General features: G+C 43.5%; 1 pseudogene; it reads left to right on the top strand.

Moving 5' to 3' along the window:
* The first annotated feature begins 13,091 nt into the window (after positions 1–13,091).
* LOC115166806 (ceroid-lipofuscinosis neuronal protein 6-like) overlaps positions 13,092–17,018 on the top strand; it is a 10,928-nt pseudogene continuing 7,001 nt past the window's right edge.

A 17,018-nucleotide genomic window follows, 5' to 3' on the forward strand; every position in this document is an offset into this window, starting at 1 on the left:
TGACGTCATCCGCTGAGTTTGTATACTACGGCGCGCCACATGGTTCACTATGCCAATAAATCAACAATATCTACTTTTTCAGTTTTTGAAATTGCCAGCATCTTGAAGCTAAAATTGTGATACTGTATATTTGTGCCAGTGAACATAGAAAAGGGTAACAGAGAGCAATGTGCAATACGGCGAACTTAGCAAAAGTTTGTTGTAAGTGAATGGGGGCCGCCATTTTTATGGACCTCGGCTATTGTTTGACCATGTGTATAATTATATAATGAATGAAACCTCATGGTTATATGATTATTGTTTATATAAATATAATGTGCATGGATTTGGGTCATTGTGATTTGTGTTTATTAAGGATCCCCATTAGCTCCTGCCAAGGCAGCAGCTACTCTTCCTGGTGTCCAAACACATTAAAGCACTTACATTACATATAAAACAAAAGATAAAACAGTACATCATATAACATTATTACACCACTACATATCTACAATACAAAATGTATAATACAACAAAATGTGTGTGTCTCTTCACAGTCCCTGATGTTCCATAAGGTATATTTTTACCTGTTTTTTTACATCTGATTCTACTGCTTGCATCAGTTACCTGATGTGGAATAGAGTTCCATGTAGTCATGGCTCTATGTAGAACTGTGCGCCTCCCATAGTCTGTTTTGGACTTGGGGATTGTGAAGAGACCTCTGGTGGCATGTCTTGTGGGGTATGCATGGGTGTCTGAGCTGTGTGCTAGTAGTTTAAATAGACAGCTCGGTACATTCAGCTTGTCAACACTTCTTACAAAAACAAGTAGTGATGACGTCAATCTCTCTTCAACTTTGAGCCATGAGAGATTGACATGCATATAATTAAAGTTAGCTCTCTGTGTACTTTCAAGGGCCAGCCATGCTGCCCTGACCACACTACTGAACAGTAGTCTCGGTGTGACAAAACTAAGGCCTGTAGGACCTGCCTTGTTGATAGTGTTGTTAAGAAGGCAGCGTAGCGCTTTATTATGGACAGACTTCTCCCCATCTAAGCTACTGTTGTATCAATATGTTTTGACCTTGACAGTTTAAAATTCGGGCTTATTCCAAGCGGTTTAGTCACCTCAACTTGCTCAATTTCCACATTATTCATTATGAGATGTAGTTGTGGTTTAGGGTTTAGTGAATGATTTGTCCCAAATTCAATACTTTTAGTTTTGGAAATATTTAGGACTAACTTATGCCTTGCCATCCATTCTGAAACAAACTGCAGCTCTTTGTTAAGTGTTGCAGTCATTTCAGTTGCTGTAATAGCTGACATGTATAGTGTTGAGTCATCCGCATACATAGACACACTGGCTTTCCTCAAAGCCAGTGGTATGTCATTAGTAAAGATTGAAAAAATAAGGGGCCTAAACAGATATCCTGGGGAATTCCTGATTCTACCTGGATTATGTTGGAGAGGCTTCCATTAAAGAACACCCTCTGTGTTCTGTTAGACATGTATCTCTTTATCCACAATATAGCAGAGGGTGTTAAACCACAACACATATGTTTTTCCAGCAGCAGACTATGATCGATAATGTATTGCTACCACTGTATCATCCAAGGTATTGTGTCTGCCAACGCCCCTGGGATAATGTACATTTGACGCAGCATTGTGACAACTCATTGTCACAATGGTAGGGATTAATTGAGCTGGTCTTGGGTCATTGAGAAGTCATTGCTTAACGCAGCCTTGAAATGTGTGGACAGAGTCCAGGAGCCAAGATGATTCCTGTAGAGTATCTTCTGTTTCCAGAAGGTGTCAAAGTTATCTATAAAACTGATTCCAACAGAGCTACACTAATCTTTTAGCCAGATGTGTAATGCCAGTAGCCTGCTGACACTTTCACACGACAATCTTTCAATGCTAGAATCATTTTTTTTTAAATTCGTGTTCAGAAATTCCGAGCTAGCCCTCCTGATGTCGTTTGACCCCACATTGACTATTACAGCGTCAGCTCCCGGCATCTGCCGTAGAATGGTCGGAAGCAGCCTTGTAATATCCTGTACACGTGCTCCTGGGTAGCACAGAGGTTTTTTTGCTCTGGGAACCGAGATGTTTCTCACCATAGAGCTGCCGATGATGACAGCTGGTGACACAGCCGGGGAGGTCCGGCCGTTCTTTCTCCTCGAGTGGAGGTCAGGGTAGGATGGGGAGGGCAGGTGAGATGGGAGGGGATGTAGTTTCCAGTACAGGTCGGTTGAAAGCCGAGAGCGTGGTAAGCACTACTCCAGGACACGGGGAGTCAAAAAGAGTAAATCCAAGTGCAGTTCAAGTTTGGCAGTAGTCCAAAAACATCAAAGGTACATTGTCAAGTAGAAGGACGAAAGCAGCAGTAGGCAGGTGTCTACTCAGATAATGCCCCAGTGCAGAGTAGGTGCCCAGATATATCCAAGTAGGCCTCAAAAAAGTTTTGTCAGACCTGTTTTGTATGTCTCCCTGAAAACTCTGTATGCAATATTGCACCATTGTCCAATGTGTTCACAGACAGATGAAACAAAGGTCAAGTCCACAGTAGATAGTGTGGCTCTGTTGTCTGATGATTTATGTCCTGATGTAGGAGGTAATCTGAAACAAAATATCCACAGGGAAGTGTTATTAGCCTGGCTTTAAAGCTGCAATATGTCACTTTTTGGGCGACCTGACCAAATTCACCGTGCCTGAGGAAAACTTGGTAAGTATATAACAATGTTTGTCATGTTGAAGTGTACTGTGTCAATGTTTGAATCATGTGATGTTTTTATCGTTTTTAGTCAGATCATGGGACTAGGGATGAACATTACTGGTCATGGCTCACATCAACACCATTATCCCAGAAACCGTAGACCCACTTCAATTTGCATACCGCACCAACAGATCCACAGATGATGCAATCTCTTTTGCACTCCACACTGTCCTTTCACACCTGGACAAAAGAAACACCTATGTGAGAATGCTATTCATTGACTACAGCTCAGCGTTCAACACCATAGTGCCCTCAAAGCTCATCACTAAGCTAAGGACCCTGGGACTAAACACCTCCCTCTGCAACTGGAGCCTGGATATCCTGAAGTGTCGCCCCCAGGTGGTAAGGGTAGGTAACAACACATCCGCCACGCTGATCCTCAACATGGGGGGCCCTCAGGGGTGGATGCTCAGCCCCCTCCTGTACTCCCTGTTCACTCATGACTGCATGGCCAGTCACGACTCCAACACCATCATTAAGTTTGCTGATGACACAACAGTGGTAGGTTTTACAGCTGCACCATCGAGAGCATCCTGACAGGTTGCATCACTGACTGGTATGGCAACTGCTCGGCCTTCGACTGCAAGGCACTACAGAGGGTAGTGCGTACGGCCCAGCACATCACCAGGGCCAAGCTTCCTGCCATCCAGGACCTCTATACCAGGCGGTGTCAGAGGAAGGCCATAAATTGTCAAAGACTGCAGCCACCCTAGTCATAGACTGTTCTCTCTGCTAATGCACGGAAAGCAGTACCGGAGCACCAAGTCTAGGTCCAAGAGGCTCCTAAATAGCTTCTACCCCCAAGCCATAAGACTCCTGAACAGCTAATCAAATGGCTACCCAGACTACTTGCATTGCCCCCCCCCCGAACACTGCTGCTACTCTCTGTTATTATCTATGCATAGTCCCTTTAATAACTCTACCTACATGTGCATATTACCTCAATTACCTCGACACCTGTGCCCCCGCACATTGACTCGTACCGGTACCCCTGTATATAGCCTCCACATTGACTCTGTACCGGTACCCCCTGTATATAGCCTCCACATTGACTCTGTACCGGTACCCCCTGTATATAGCCTCCACATTGACTCTGTACCGGTACCCCCTGTATATAGCCTCCACATTGACTCTGTACCGGTACCCCCTGTATATAGCCTCCACATTGACTCTGTACCGGTACCCCCTGTATATAGCCTCCACATTGACTCTGTACCGGTACCCCCTGTATATAGCCTCCACATTGACTCTGTACCGGTACCCCCTGTATATAGCCTCCACATTGACTCTGCACCGGTACCCCCTGTATATAGCCCTGCTATTGTTATTTACTGCTGCTCTTTAATTATTTATTATTCTTATCTCTCACTTTTTGGGGGTATTTTCTTAAAACTGCATTCTTGGTTAAGGGCTTGTAAGTAAGTATTTCACTGTAAGGTAATATGTATTCGGCACGTGACAAATAACATTTGATTTGATTTGAAATGAGCTGAAGCTAGTATTGTCTGAGATGTTGATTATTTTGCCTGAGGTACAATGAGTCTTAACAGCCTCTGCTCACTCGGTTGTCAATGGTATAATTATCGCTGTGTGCCCGTTCACTGGAATGCAGGTGCTGCTTCTGAACAGTTCTTAAATCCTGTACATACAATTCTATTCTGGTTCAACAGCCATGTGTATGACTGTGACAAGAGTCTTTAGAAGCCTGTCATGCTAATGCGGTCTACAGCCATCCGTGTGACTGTGACAAGAGTCTTTAGAAGCCTGTCATGCTAATGCGGTCTACAGCCATCCGTGTGACTGTGACAAGAGTCTTTAGAAGCCTGTCATGCTAATACGGTCTACAGCCATCCGTGTGACTGTGACAAGAGCCTATAGAAGCCTTTCACGTGACGCGATGCTAATACATTCTACGGTGTTTTAACAGCTCTTCCTCTGTGTGGGTGAGGGCTGCACTGACAACAACACCAACCCCCTCCACCACACCCACATCGCCCTGGCCTTCTTGACCACATTACTCTTTGCCACACACCTACCAGAGTGCCTGGCCCCCGGCAGCTTCGACTACATAGGTCAAAGTGCATGGTCTATCTGGAAAGGCGGCTTGTTTGATTCATTCAGAATGATTTGTCACTGTACTGTGCAAGACTTGTTGCAATACAGTGGATACTGATCAACACTGGCTTGACATTAGTGGTATGACATATGTAGCATTAAAACAACATAGTAGTCTTTATATCACTGCCTCTGGGTCTCACCGTGCCTTCCTGTTTCCCCCTTATGCTGTGGAGGCCAGTTCTTCTGTTGCTGGCCAGTTACAGTTCTCCTCCTTGAGTTCTGCTTCGTACCTTTCCTGTACCACTACTACTGTAGGTATTTAACCACAGTCCTTTTGCACCCTCTGCAGGTCACAGCCACCAACTGTTCCACGTGTTCGGCATAATCGGCACTCATTTCCAGATGGAGGCCATTGAGCAGGACATGGTGACGCGACGCCCGTGGCTCCTCACGTACTCTCTGCCCATCACCTTCACCAACACACTGGGGGCGGCACTGCTGAGTGTAACCCTCAGCCTTGACATCATCTTCCTCTTTAGTCTGCCTCTGCTCTGGTCAGCCACCCGGGGAGAACACACTGAGACACAGTCACATCCAATAGCCAAGGGCTGCCAGTACCACTAGCACTAGCCATTAGCCACATGCTAATGACAATGTATACAGGATGTAGGAACTGGATGGTTCAGTTGGTGGAGCATGGTGCCTGTAATGCCAGGGTTGTGGATTCGATTCACAGGGCCACCCACACGTAAAATGTATACAAGCATGAATGTAAGTCACTTTGGATAAGAGCGTCTGCTAAATGGCATATATTTGTATTATATTACTATTATTAAACTGGACACTGTGATGGGGGTGGGCTTGGGAGAAGAGGTGAACAAGTGAAGTGACCCACTATGACTTCTTGGTGTTGGATACAGGTGAAGTCATGACAAGATACAATGCTGAAGGGGCAATGAAATGTTCTTCACATTATGTCAGCATGGATGAATAAACTGGTAGCTGAGCAAGAGCTCCAGATATACTACAATGAGGGACAGACAGTGGTACCTCTGGTAGTATTACATTGACTATAGGACTAGTACACAGTACTAAACACATAGGCCTTGCTTTTGTTCGCTGATTTACCAACGCTACTGAGGAGCAGGAAGAGACTGGAGCAGTGGGAAGTCAAACTGTATATGAAGAATCAATCCACTGAGGAGCAGGAAGACACTGGAGCAGTGGGAAGTCAAACTGTATATGAAGAATCAATCCACTGAGGAGCAGGAAGACACTGGAGCAGTGGGAAGTCAAACTGTATATGAAGAATCAATCCACTGAGGAGCAGGAAGAGACTGGAGCAGTGGGAAGTCAAACTGTATATGAAGAATCAATCCACTGAGGAGCAGGAAGAGACTGGAGCAGTGGGAAGTCAAACTGTATATGAAGAATCAATCCACTGAGGAGCAGGAAGAGACTGGAGCAGTGGGAAGTCAAACTGTTTATGAAGAATCAATCCATTGAGGAGCAGGAAGACACTGGAGCAGTGGGAAGTCAAACTGTATATGAAGAATCAATCCACTGAGGAGCAGGAAGACACTGGAGCAGTGGGAAGTCAAACTGTATATGAAGAATCAATCCACTGAGGAGCAGGAAGAGACTGGAGCAGTGGGAAGTCAAACTGTATATGAAGAATCAACCCACTGAGGAGCAGGAAGAGACTGGAGCAGTGGGAAGTCAAACTGTATATGAAGAATCAATCCACTGAGGAGCAGGAAGAGACTGGAGCAGTGGGAAGTCAAACTGTTTATGAAGAATCAATCCATTGAGGAGCAGGAAGAGACTGGAGCAGTGGGAAGTCAAACTGTATATGAAGAATCAATCCACTGAGGAGCAGGAAGACACTGGAGCAGTGGGAAGTCAAACTGTATATGAAGAATCAATCCACTGAGGAGCAGGAAGAGACTGGAGCAGTGGGAAGTCAAACTGTATAAAGAATTAATCCACTGAATGTTACATGAAGAGGAATTCTCGATATTGCTTCAATTTCGTTTTCTTCCTTTTTAAACATTATTTGTATACAAAATATATTGATCACCTGATCATTTCTATACACAGATAATGGATATGTATTACAAACACACACTATATCACCTCACGGATATTATATCCACAGTCTAAGGCCTCGTTTCCCAAACTAGGGGTGGCTTGATTTAAATATGGGGTTGTGAGAGACTTTGTGGTAAACGGCACTGCGCAAGTTGAAAAAAGTAAAGAAAGATTGACATCAATGTTTCTGCAGCTGAGCTATTTCTGGATTTTAAAGATTTAACATCTGAGGAGCTACACAGATTACTGACTCGTGCGTTCCCACTCTCTCAGGCCCTAGAGCCTGAACAGGGGATTTGAGGTTTCAAATGACTGAAGGAGCGGGGAATATATATATACAGTTGAAGTCGGAAGTTTACATACACCTTAGCCAAATACATTTAAACTCAGTTTTTCGCAATTCCTGACATTTAATCCTCGTAAAAAGTCCCTGTCTTAGGTCAGTTAGGATCACCACTTTATTTTAAGAATGTGAAATGTCAGAATAATAGTAGAGAGAATGATTCATTTCCGCTTTTATTTCTTTCATCACATTCCCAGAGGGTCAGAAGTTTACATACAGTGAGGGAAAAAAGTATTTGATCCCCTGCTGATTTTGTACGTTATCAGTCTATAATTTTAATGGTAGGTTTATTTGAACAGTGAGAGACATAATAACAACAAAGAAATCCAGAAAAACACATGTCAAAAATGTTAGAAAAAGATTAGCATTTTAATGAGGGAAATAAGTATTTGACCCCCTATCAATCAGAAAGATTTCTGGCTCCCAGGTGTCTTTTATACAGGTAACGAGCTGAGATTAGGAGCACACTCTTAAAGGGAGTGCTCCTAATCTCAGCTTGTTACCTGTATAAAAGACAACTGTCCACAGAAGCAATCAATCAGATTCCAAACTCTCCACCATGGCCAAGACCAAAGAGCTCTCCAAGGATGTCAGGGACAAGATTGTAGACCTACACAAGGCTGGAATGGGTTACAAGACCATCGCCAAGCAGCTTGGTGAGAAGGTGACAACGGTGCGATTATTCGCAAATGGAAGAAACATAAAAGAACTGTCAATCTCCCTCGGCCTGGGGCTCCATGCAAGATCTCACCTCGTGGAGTTGCAATGATCATGAGAACGGTGAGGAATCAGCACAGAACTACACGGGAGGATCTTGTCAATGATCTCAAGGCAGCTGGGACCATAGTCACCAAGAAAACAATTGGTAACACACTACGCCGTGAAGGACTGAAATCCTGCAGCGCCCGCAAGGTCCACCTGCTCAAGAAAGCACATATACATGCCCGTCTGAAGTTTGCCAATGAACATCTGAATGATTCAGAGGACAACTGGGTGAAAGTGTTGTGGTCAGATGAGACCAAAATGGAGCTCTTTGGCATCAACTCAACTCGCCGTGTTTGGAGGAGGAGGAATGCTGCTATGACCCCAAGAACACCATCCCCACCATTAAACATGGAGGTGGAAAAATTATGCTTTGGGGGTGTTTTTCTGCTAAGAGGACAGGACAACTTCACCGCATCAAAGGGACGATGGACGGGGCCATGTACGTCAAATCTTGGGTGAGAACCTCCTTCCCTCAGCCATGGCATCGAAAATGGGTCGTGGATGGGTATTCCAGCATGACAATGACTCAAACACACGGCCAAGGCAACAAAGGAGTGGCTCAAGAAGAAGCACATTAAGGTCCTGGAGTGGCCTAGCCAGTCTCCAGACCTTAATCCCATAGAAAATCTGTGGAGGGCGCTGAATGTTCGAGTTGCCAAACGTCAGCCTCGAAACCTTAATGACTTGGAGAAGATCTGCAAAGAGGAGTGGGACAAAATCCCTCCTGAGATGTGTGCAAACCTGGTGGCCAACTACAAGAAACGTCTGACCTCTGTGATTGCCAACAAGAGTTTTGCCACCAAGTACTAACTCATGTTTTGCAGAGGGGTCAAATACTTATTTCCCTCATTAAAATGCAAATCATTTTATAACATTTTTGACATGCGTTTTTCTGGATTTTTTTGTTGTTATTCTGTCTCTCACTGTTCAAATAAACCTACCATTAAAATTATAGACTGATCATTTCTTTGTCAGTGGGCAAACGTACAAAATCAGCAGGGGATCAAATACTTTTTTCCCTCACTGTACACTCAATTAGTATTTGGGTCAAACATTTTGGGTAGCCTTCCACAAGCTTCCCACAATAAGTTGGGTGAATTTTGGCCCATTCCTCCTTGACAGAGCTGGTGTAACTGAGTCAGGTTTGTAGGCCTCCTTGCTCGCACACGCTTTTTCAGTTCTGCCCACAAATTTTCTATAGGATTGAGGTCAGGGCTTTGAGATGGCCACTCCAATACCTTGACTTTGTTGTACTTAAGACATTTTGCCACAACTTTGGAAGTATGCTTGGGGTCATTGTCCATTTGGAAGACCCATTTGTGACCAAGCTTTAACTTCCTGACTGATGTCTTGAGATGTTGCTTCAATATATCCACAAAATTCTCTTCCTCATGATGCCATCTATTTTGTGAAGTGCACCAGTCCCTCCTGCAGCAAAGCACACCCACAACATGATGCTGCCACCCCCGTGCTTCACGGTTGGGATGGTGTTCTTCGGCTTGCAAGCCTCACCCTGTTTCCTCCAAACATAACGATGGTCATTATGGCCAAACAGTTCTCTTTTTGTTTCATCAGACCAGAGGACATTTCTCCAAAAAGTACGATCTTTGTCCCCATGTGCAGTTGCAAACCGTAATCTGGCTTTTTTATGGTGATTTTGGAGCAGTGGCTTCTTCCTTGCTGAGCGGCCTTTCAGGTTATGTCGATATAGGACTCGTTTTACTGTGGATATAGATACTTGTGTACCTGTTTCCTCCAGCATCTTCACAAGGTCCTTTGCTGTTGGTCTGGGATTGATTTGCCCTTTTCGCACCAAAGTATGTGGATCTCAAGGAGACAGAACCCGTCTCCTTCCTGAGCGGTATGACGGCTGCGTGGTCCCATGGTGTTTATACTTGCGTACCATTGTTTGTACAGATAAACGTGGTACCTTCAGGCATTTGGAAATTGCTCCCAAAGATGAACCAGACTTGTGGAAGTCTACAATTTTTTTCTGAGGTCTTTGCTGATTTCTTTTGATTTTCCCATGATGTCAAGCAAAGAGACACTGAGTTTGAAGGTAGGCCTTGAAATACATCCACAGGTACACCCCCAATTGAATCAAATGATGTCAATTAGCCTATCAGAAGCTTCTAAAGCCATGACATAATTTTCAGGAATTTTCCAAGCTGTTTAAATTACTTGTGTCATGCACAAAGTAGATGTCCTAACCCACTCTACAATGGGATAGTTTGTTAACATGACATTTGTGAAGTGGTTGAAAAACAAGTTTTAATGACTCCAACCTAAGTGTATGTAAACTTCCGACTTCAACTGTATAATAGACCTTTTGTGTGTAGTTCACTAATAAATCCGAAGAAGAAGAAGGAAGTAACAAACCGGAGCGAATTTTGACCCTGGTGAGGAGAACTATCCATCAAGCAAATAGGTCATGTTGACATCAGTTCTGTGACACCATTAGAAGGGCGACTCCTGTGGGAAAAGTGTGGGTGATGATCAAGTGGAGGGAGTGGTATTATCCAGTGTTGACGAGTGGGGGAGGACATGGCAGTAACAGATGAGGAGAAGGCAGAGATGAAGGCCAAAGCATTTGTCCAAGTGCATAGCTTGGCTAATCTGTCAGAGTAGGTGCAGAGGGGGAGAGAGAGAGAGTGAACGAGAAAGGAGCACCCTAGAGTGCTGGATATGAGGGAGGATGTCAATTATGCATTGAACGCACCATTTATCATGGTTTGATGAAGAGGCCAGGCTGGGCTAACTTCAGCAGGGAAAGATGAGGTGTATTATGTCATGTTGGCTCATCTTAGTGATGAGGCACTGGATAGGGTGTTGGTGTTGTTCAACAGAGTGTGGGAGGAGGGGAAACTACCAGGCAGCTGAAAGGAGGTAGTAGTGAGACCAATCCGGAAGCCAGGGAAGGACCCAACGAATCCATCAATCTATCGACCAATATCTTTAACATCACATGTATGTAAGATTATGAAATGTATGATTGCAGAGGGGCTAACTTACTTCCTGGAGAGCATGGGGTTAGTATCGTCACATCAGAGTGGGTTCAGGAAGGGGAACTATGGACCCAGTGCTCTGCTTAGAAGCAGAGGTCAGGAAGGCTCAGGTGAACAAGGAGACTGTTGTGGCTGTCTTTGGAGAAGGCATATTATATGATGTGGAAAAGTAGCGTAGCTGACGGGCGCAGGTGCCAAAAACAATTACGGGCCCCTATCACCACCCATATTGCCCTTAAAATTAAAATAATTTTGTTGGTAAGGCTGTGTGTTAATATTGTGGAACGGATGGAGTCAAACAGACTTTTAAATCTGTTTGACAGCTGGTGGATAACGATGAAGGCCCTCATTACGTCCACATATCTGTATCTCAGGGCGGCAAGGGACTCATATCTAGATGACCAGCGGGTGGGACACAGTCGTTATAGAGTTACATTTTATTTTTCTGATGCAAAATCAAACATACCACTCAACATTGACCATCTTTTATGCTATGCCCGAAGAAGGTGTATAACAGTTCAACAGTATTATAAAACTACTTCATCTCTGGCACATTTTTGACAGAGTCGTTGAGAGCCAGGTTAAGATTGTACGCTGCTCAATGCACATAAACAGCAAGCCGCTCTTTTTCGGATATTCTGGCCTGCACACCCGAATAGACCCCGCTCATGTTAGCAGCTCCATCATACCCCTGCCCAGGACATTTTGAAATATCCAGCCCATTATCCTCTATGCTGCCCAGGATTTTATGTTGAAGCTCAGCTGCTGATGTGTCAGCAGTGTCCAGAAATCCCCAAAACGACTCTGTGATGGTCAGATCTGTGGCGACATTATTTGCATCCCTTATCACTCTCACATAGCGATAAACTTGGCTGAACTGGTCTACTTTGGATACATCCGGTATGGTGTCCATAATAATAGAAACAAAAATGGGCTTCCTGCATCTCTCCCTGAATGTCACACTTCACTCGCTCGACTAAGATATAAATCAGCTCATTTTGGATAATGACTGAGATAGTTAACGGATCCTGCGGAGCGTTCTAAAAGTTATTTCAGAACTGGCTCGTAAAATGACAGCAGTTCAATTATACAGAGAAAATTCCCACTGTTGTCCTGCCCCAGCTTTTCACGGTGCCATCTGAATGCCAAATGACATGATGCAAGTGCAAGAGTTATATTAACTATGCGCTTCAACATCTGTCGCCAGAAATGTAAAAAGGCTGTCTGTCCCACTTCCACCTGTTTCCTCAGCCGCCACGATTCTAGCCTCGCCCTGCTCCTCTTCCTCCCCGCCCGGCCCGGGGATAGCATGTCCGGCCTGGCTTGTGCTCAGGGTCATATCCGCCGATACCTGACAACCTGTATCCTCCTCTGTCAAAGTTGCTTCTTCTGGCACGATGGAACAGCTTGGCCTTGGCTCACTATTCATTTGATTTATTCTCATCAATACACTAAAATGTCATGCTTTTGTAGTGGCAAAAAAACCTTTTGTTGGTGAAACCATCAGTGGGATCATTTATCATATAGCCTACATTAAAGATCTTCTTGTCAAATTGTAAACGTGATGGACCCGCGTCAACAATTAATGCTTGGGCATGGTGGGGTGGTATTCAAATTACATAGAGGGCCCGCAGCTCCGCAGATTGGGGCCCATCACCGGGCCCAGAGGAGGCTATTTTTTAAAAGACGAAGGCTGGAACACAGCTGGTTGAATAAAACTCTAAATGGGATAGGAAAGCATCCAACAGGAGAGAAGGTGAATATTGCCAGGAAACAGAGACAGTGGAGCATGTACTGACACAGTGTGGGCAGTATCAGAGGGAAAGAGAGAGACTGAGATCCAGTTTGAGGGAGAAGGGGATACAGGAAATGAGTTTAAAGAGGATACTGAGTAGAACGTCATTAGATACAGTCCCAAATATTTTGTTATCTTCTTTTTAAAGGAAAACGGGACTGGCAGGCAGGATTTACAATAGTTTCTCTGTCTTCCGCCCACACTCCAGTACAGTAGGTGGCGGTAATGCACCATAACGTTGGATGCCAACCGCCGATTAACCACACCAAAGAAGAAAAATAAGGTGGGAATTTTCGTCGAAAAACTGGAGGACATCGGGAAGAGAATGCAACCTGCGGTACGGAAACGTCAAAGCGATGCACCCAGGTCGTCAACAAACCCCAGGTTTGAACAGTTTGCTTGTGATTAACGTGTTTATATCATCGGCAAGTATTTAATGTTCCCATCTAGCGGGGCAGTGGTTGGAAGGCACCGTGCACGTCGAAAGAGTCGCCCTGATAAGCCGAAGTGTCTCAGGCGTTTGTCTATCAACGAAACGTAAACAATAAAGACTAGGCTACTGTTAGCGGAATGAACTCCACCCCATGGTTTAGGAAGTTGATCAACTTTACCAACAGTGGAGCCGAGACCAGGCTTTGTGGAATCTAGCGCCGACGACATCGATTCGCCCAAGGTCAATACTTGTAAAATGTAAATTATGAAACGCCCCACTTGTACTTATGTTTGTCCTCTGTAGTTGCATACCTTTCTTTGCTTACTGAAATCTATAACGTTACTGTTTCAATAATAGTTCATTCAAATACAACCACCGCATGTTTGCTCATTGCTGTAAGACAGGGTTCTCCAACTAATAGCGTTTTGGTCCACGAGTGGTTTTATTTGTTCCAAAACCTTCGAGTGCTTTTAAACATGTGTACAAGGTGGGCGTTTGATAATTAAAATTATTCGAAGTATTGACCTTGGGCGAATTGATGTAGTCAGAGCTAGATTCCACAAAGCCTGGTCTCGGCTCCACTCTGTTGAAGTTGTTCAGAAACTTCCTGCACCGTGGAGTTTATTCCGCTAGGCTACTGTCAGACCGTGTCAGTAAAAAATATACTGTAAAGGCATATCAGTCTGCCACTCAAAACTGCCCCTTATTTTCTAAACTAGGGTAGTTATTGCCTGTGTTTGCTGGCTGAAGTTCTTCTTGCCTTGTAATGTGCTCATGGTCAGTGTCATGTGACCAAGGACAGGGAAGTTGTCTGCCTGTAATGCTTTCAAATGATGTTGGCTGTGAAGGTTGTCAAGCACAGCTATACAATACAGTGTATCTTGGCTTTTATGTTGCCCATTATTTGCAGAGAGTTAGGAACAGATGGGTCCTGTACAAGACATGCATTGGACTGTGTATCCACCGTGGCAAACAGCCCACTGAATAACATGCATCTTATTTATTTACATGTCCTCATCCAATTTCCCCCACTGACGTTAACCTCGGAGGTAGATCAAATTATAGAGTAGGCTACATGAACAGAAAGATAATGATTATTTATGTGTTTTCATATAGGTGTAGGCCTACCACAGCACTGTTGTTCCTACATATTGGCTAACGTCTTGTTCATACATTGTCATTCTGTATAATGTTGTTTTGGAGTTGGGGGGAATTCATACTTCATAATGTGGCTTTCTCTAAAGCCAACCAGGGTCCAAGCCAAAAGGCTCATCAATGAAGAGGCCACAGTTCCACTTTGACCTGTGGTTCTATCTCACAGTGCAAAACTGGGTACTGGACTTTGGAAGGCCCATTGTAATGGTATGGACAACCTGCTGAGAGATTCCATACCAGCACAGCTTGAAAAATGTGGGTATCTCAGGTTGTTCTGGCAATTGGGCTCCCGATTGGCGCAGCGGTCTAAGGCACTGCATCTCAGTGCTAGAGGTGTCACTACAGACCCTGGTTCGATTCCAGGCTGTATCACAACCAGCCGTGATTGGGAGTCCCATAGGGCGGCGCACAGTGTCGTCCGGGTTAGGGGAGGGTTTGGCCGGGGTAGGCCGTCCATTGTAAATAAGAATTTGTTCTTAACTGACTTGCTTAGTTAAATAAAGGTTACATAAAACATTTAAATTCTTACATAGAAACTTCATTGGGGTAAAGGATATTTCACATACTTTTTTACATTTGTATTACAAACCATTTTTGAGGAAATCATGATGAAAGTGGCCATTTTAGACTACCTCATATCCTAAAGAGGAATAGACCTACCACATAGAGTATGTGACTCCATAACAATGCAATACATCTTGAAGGAAATGATTGATGACACAAATCCATGATGGATGACTTTAGTCAACCATAGAAGCTTCATGTGGAGGGGTATGTGGAGGGGTATTTGAACAGGCTGTTGCACATTTCCACTCCCCGCCTGTTCAATGTGTTGGAAGTGCAGGTTAACTTTGTGTTGGTGTTTGTTAACGAAGTCATTTAGATTCCATGACTTGTCTTAAAACTGTCATAACAAATCATAATGAATGAACACGAACAAACATTATTTGATTGACACTCTAATAGGTTGATAAATGTTGTCTGGCACAAACCATACCCTTCATTCTCATGTATAGCCACGCCATTTTGAACTATTGTAACAAACAAGCTATTTAATACAAAATGTAAGCCCTTTTTAGACCTATACATGCCTGCTGTTATGTAGTTTGGTTGAAATTATCCAACCATTATGTAGAAAGTATGTTGAATATAATAATAAATTACATTGATCAATCTGACTGTAATATTATGTGAATAAATACAACAGGACCTGTACATCTCTGGATAAACCCAGTGAAGGCAGCGAGCCTTGAATTACCTCTGAATAGAATTAACATGTCTCTAACTTGCACCGTTATCAAATTATTAAGAGACTTGTTACAAATAGCTAATCCTGGCAACCAATGTTCTAGCAGTCATTTATTGAGGCAAGCAGATCAGAGATGTCAAGGTGGTATCCAAGAATGTGTAGTGTAAAAAACAACTATCGATAGACATAAATTATAAGCGTATAGTCAATTAATCTGTAGAACGAGGAATCAATTTACTCATTTCAACTAATATCATTTTAGTCACAAAATAATTAAGAGAAGAAAGAAAGTGTACATGGTACATTTCAGAATACTCAGAGTAAATGACTGTCACCAATAGGCTTAACGTAGTTACACCCGTCTTCAGTTCAGAGTCAGCTCTAAAAGAAAAGCAGTGTGCGACAGCAGCTTGCTAGCAAGTTCTCAAACTGTCAAATTCAAGCAGAAACTCATCCCCAACCTGAGTTAACATTTCTTTACACTTTGAAATCAAAAGCAAAAGACAGGAAAACACAACCAGATTCTAATCAACTGAATTTAAATGGTAGGAGCCCACCACTGTGTCGCTGCTCTTTGAACTATCCGCAATCCGGCTAACAAAATATCAGTTTCCCTGTAACAATAAATCCATACCACTTACAGTACAATAAAACATATTCAAATTCGTTGCGCTTTATGAACTCTTGAAACATTCCAAACATGACAATTTAATTCACACAGTAACATTCATTTAGTCTATGGAAGTTTCATCAGTTTTCCCATCTCTCCTGGCGTCACTGACCCCAGCACTTCCATGGGAACGTCTCTCCCCGGAGGAAACCACAGAGAAGGTGTGTTTGACCTCTGTGATAGCCCACAGATGGTCAGCCATCCAAACAATGTCATGAATCATGATTGAGTCTTCAAGCTGGGCCTCAGCGCCAGCAAGTCGCTAGTCTCGAGTAGAACACCTTCTCTCATTCTTCCACTACAGTAAGACCCTGTGAACCGTGCAGTCATACTCCTTAGTGTGTGGAGTAGGGAATTTCCAGGGACCTCACAATACGTCATTATCACCATGCTTAGGTGCTGATGCGACATGTATTGCGATTCTCACGGTTCTGCTATTTGAGACACTGTCTGCTACGGTGAGATACGAGAGAGCATGGGGAAATTAGGTTTGATCAGTCATGGAAAAATAATATTGCGATATGGAACTATAGATTTTTACATTTTTTATAGCCCCTATCACTAATATGGAGTATGTTTAAGTTCTGAAATTCAATTTGTCACATTAATTTATTCAACATAAAACTCATAAGTACCCTTTTTGATTTTCCTAATTTTAAGACGTTGGTTGGAACAATATACTCTATAAGTACATCACATTTCC

This window comes from Salmo trutta, chromosome 29 (assembly GCF_901001165.1).
Source record: "Salmo trutta chromosome 29, fSalTru1.1, whole genome shotgun sequence".
NCBI lineage: Eukaryota > Metazoa > Chordata > Actinopteri > Salmoniformes > Salmonidae > Salmo > Salmo trutta.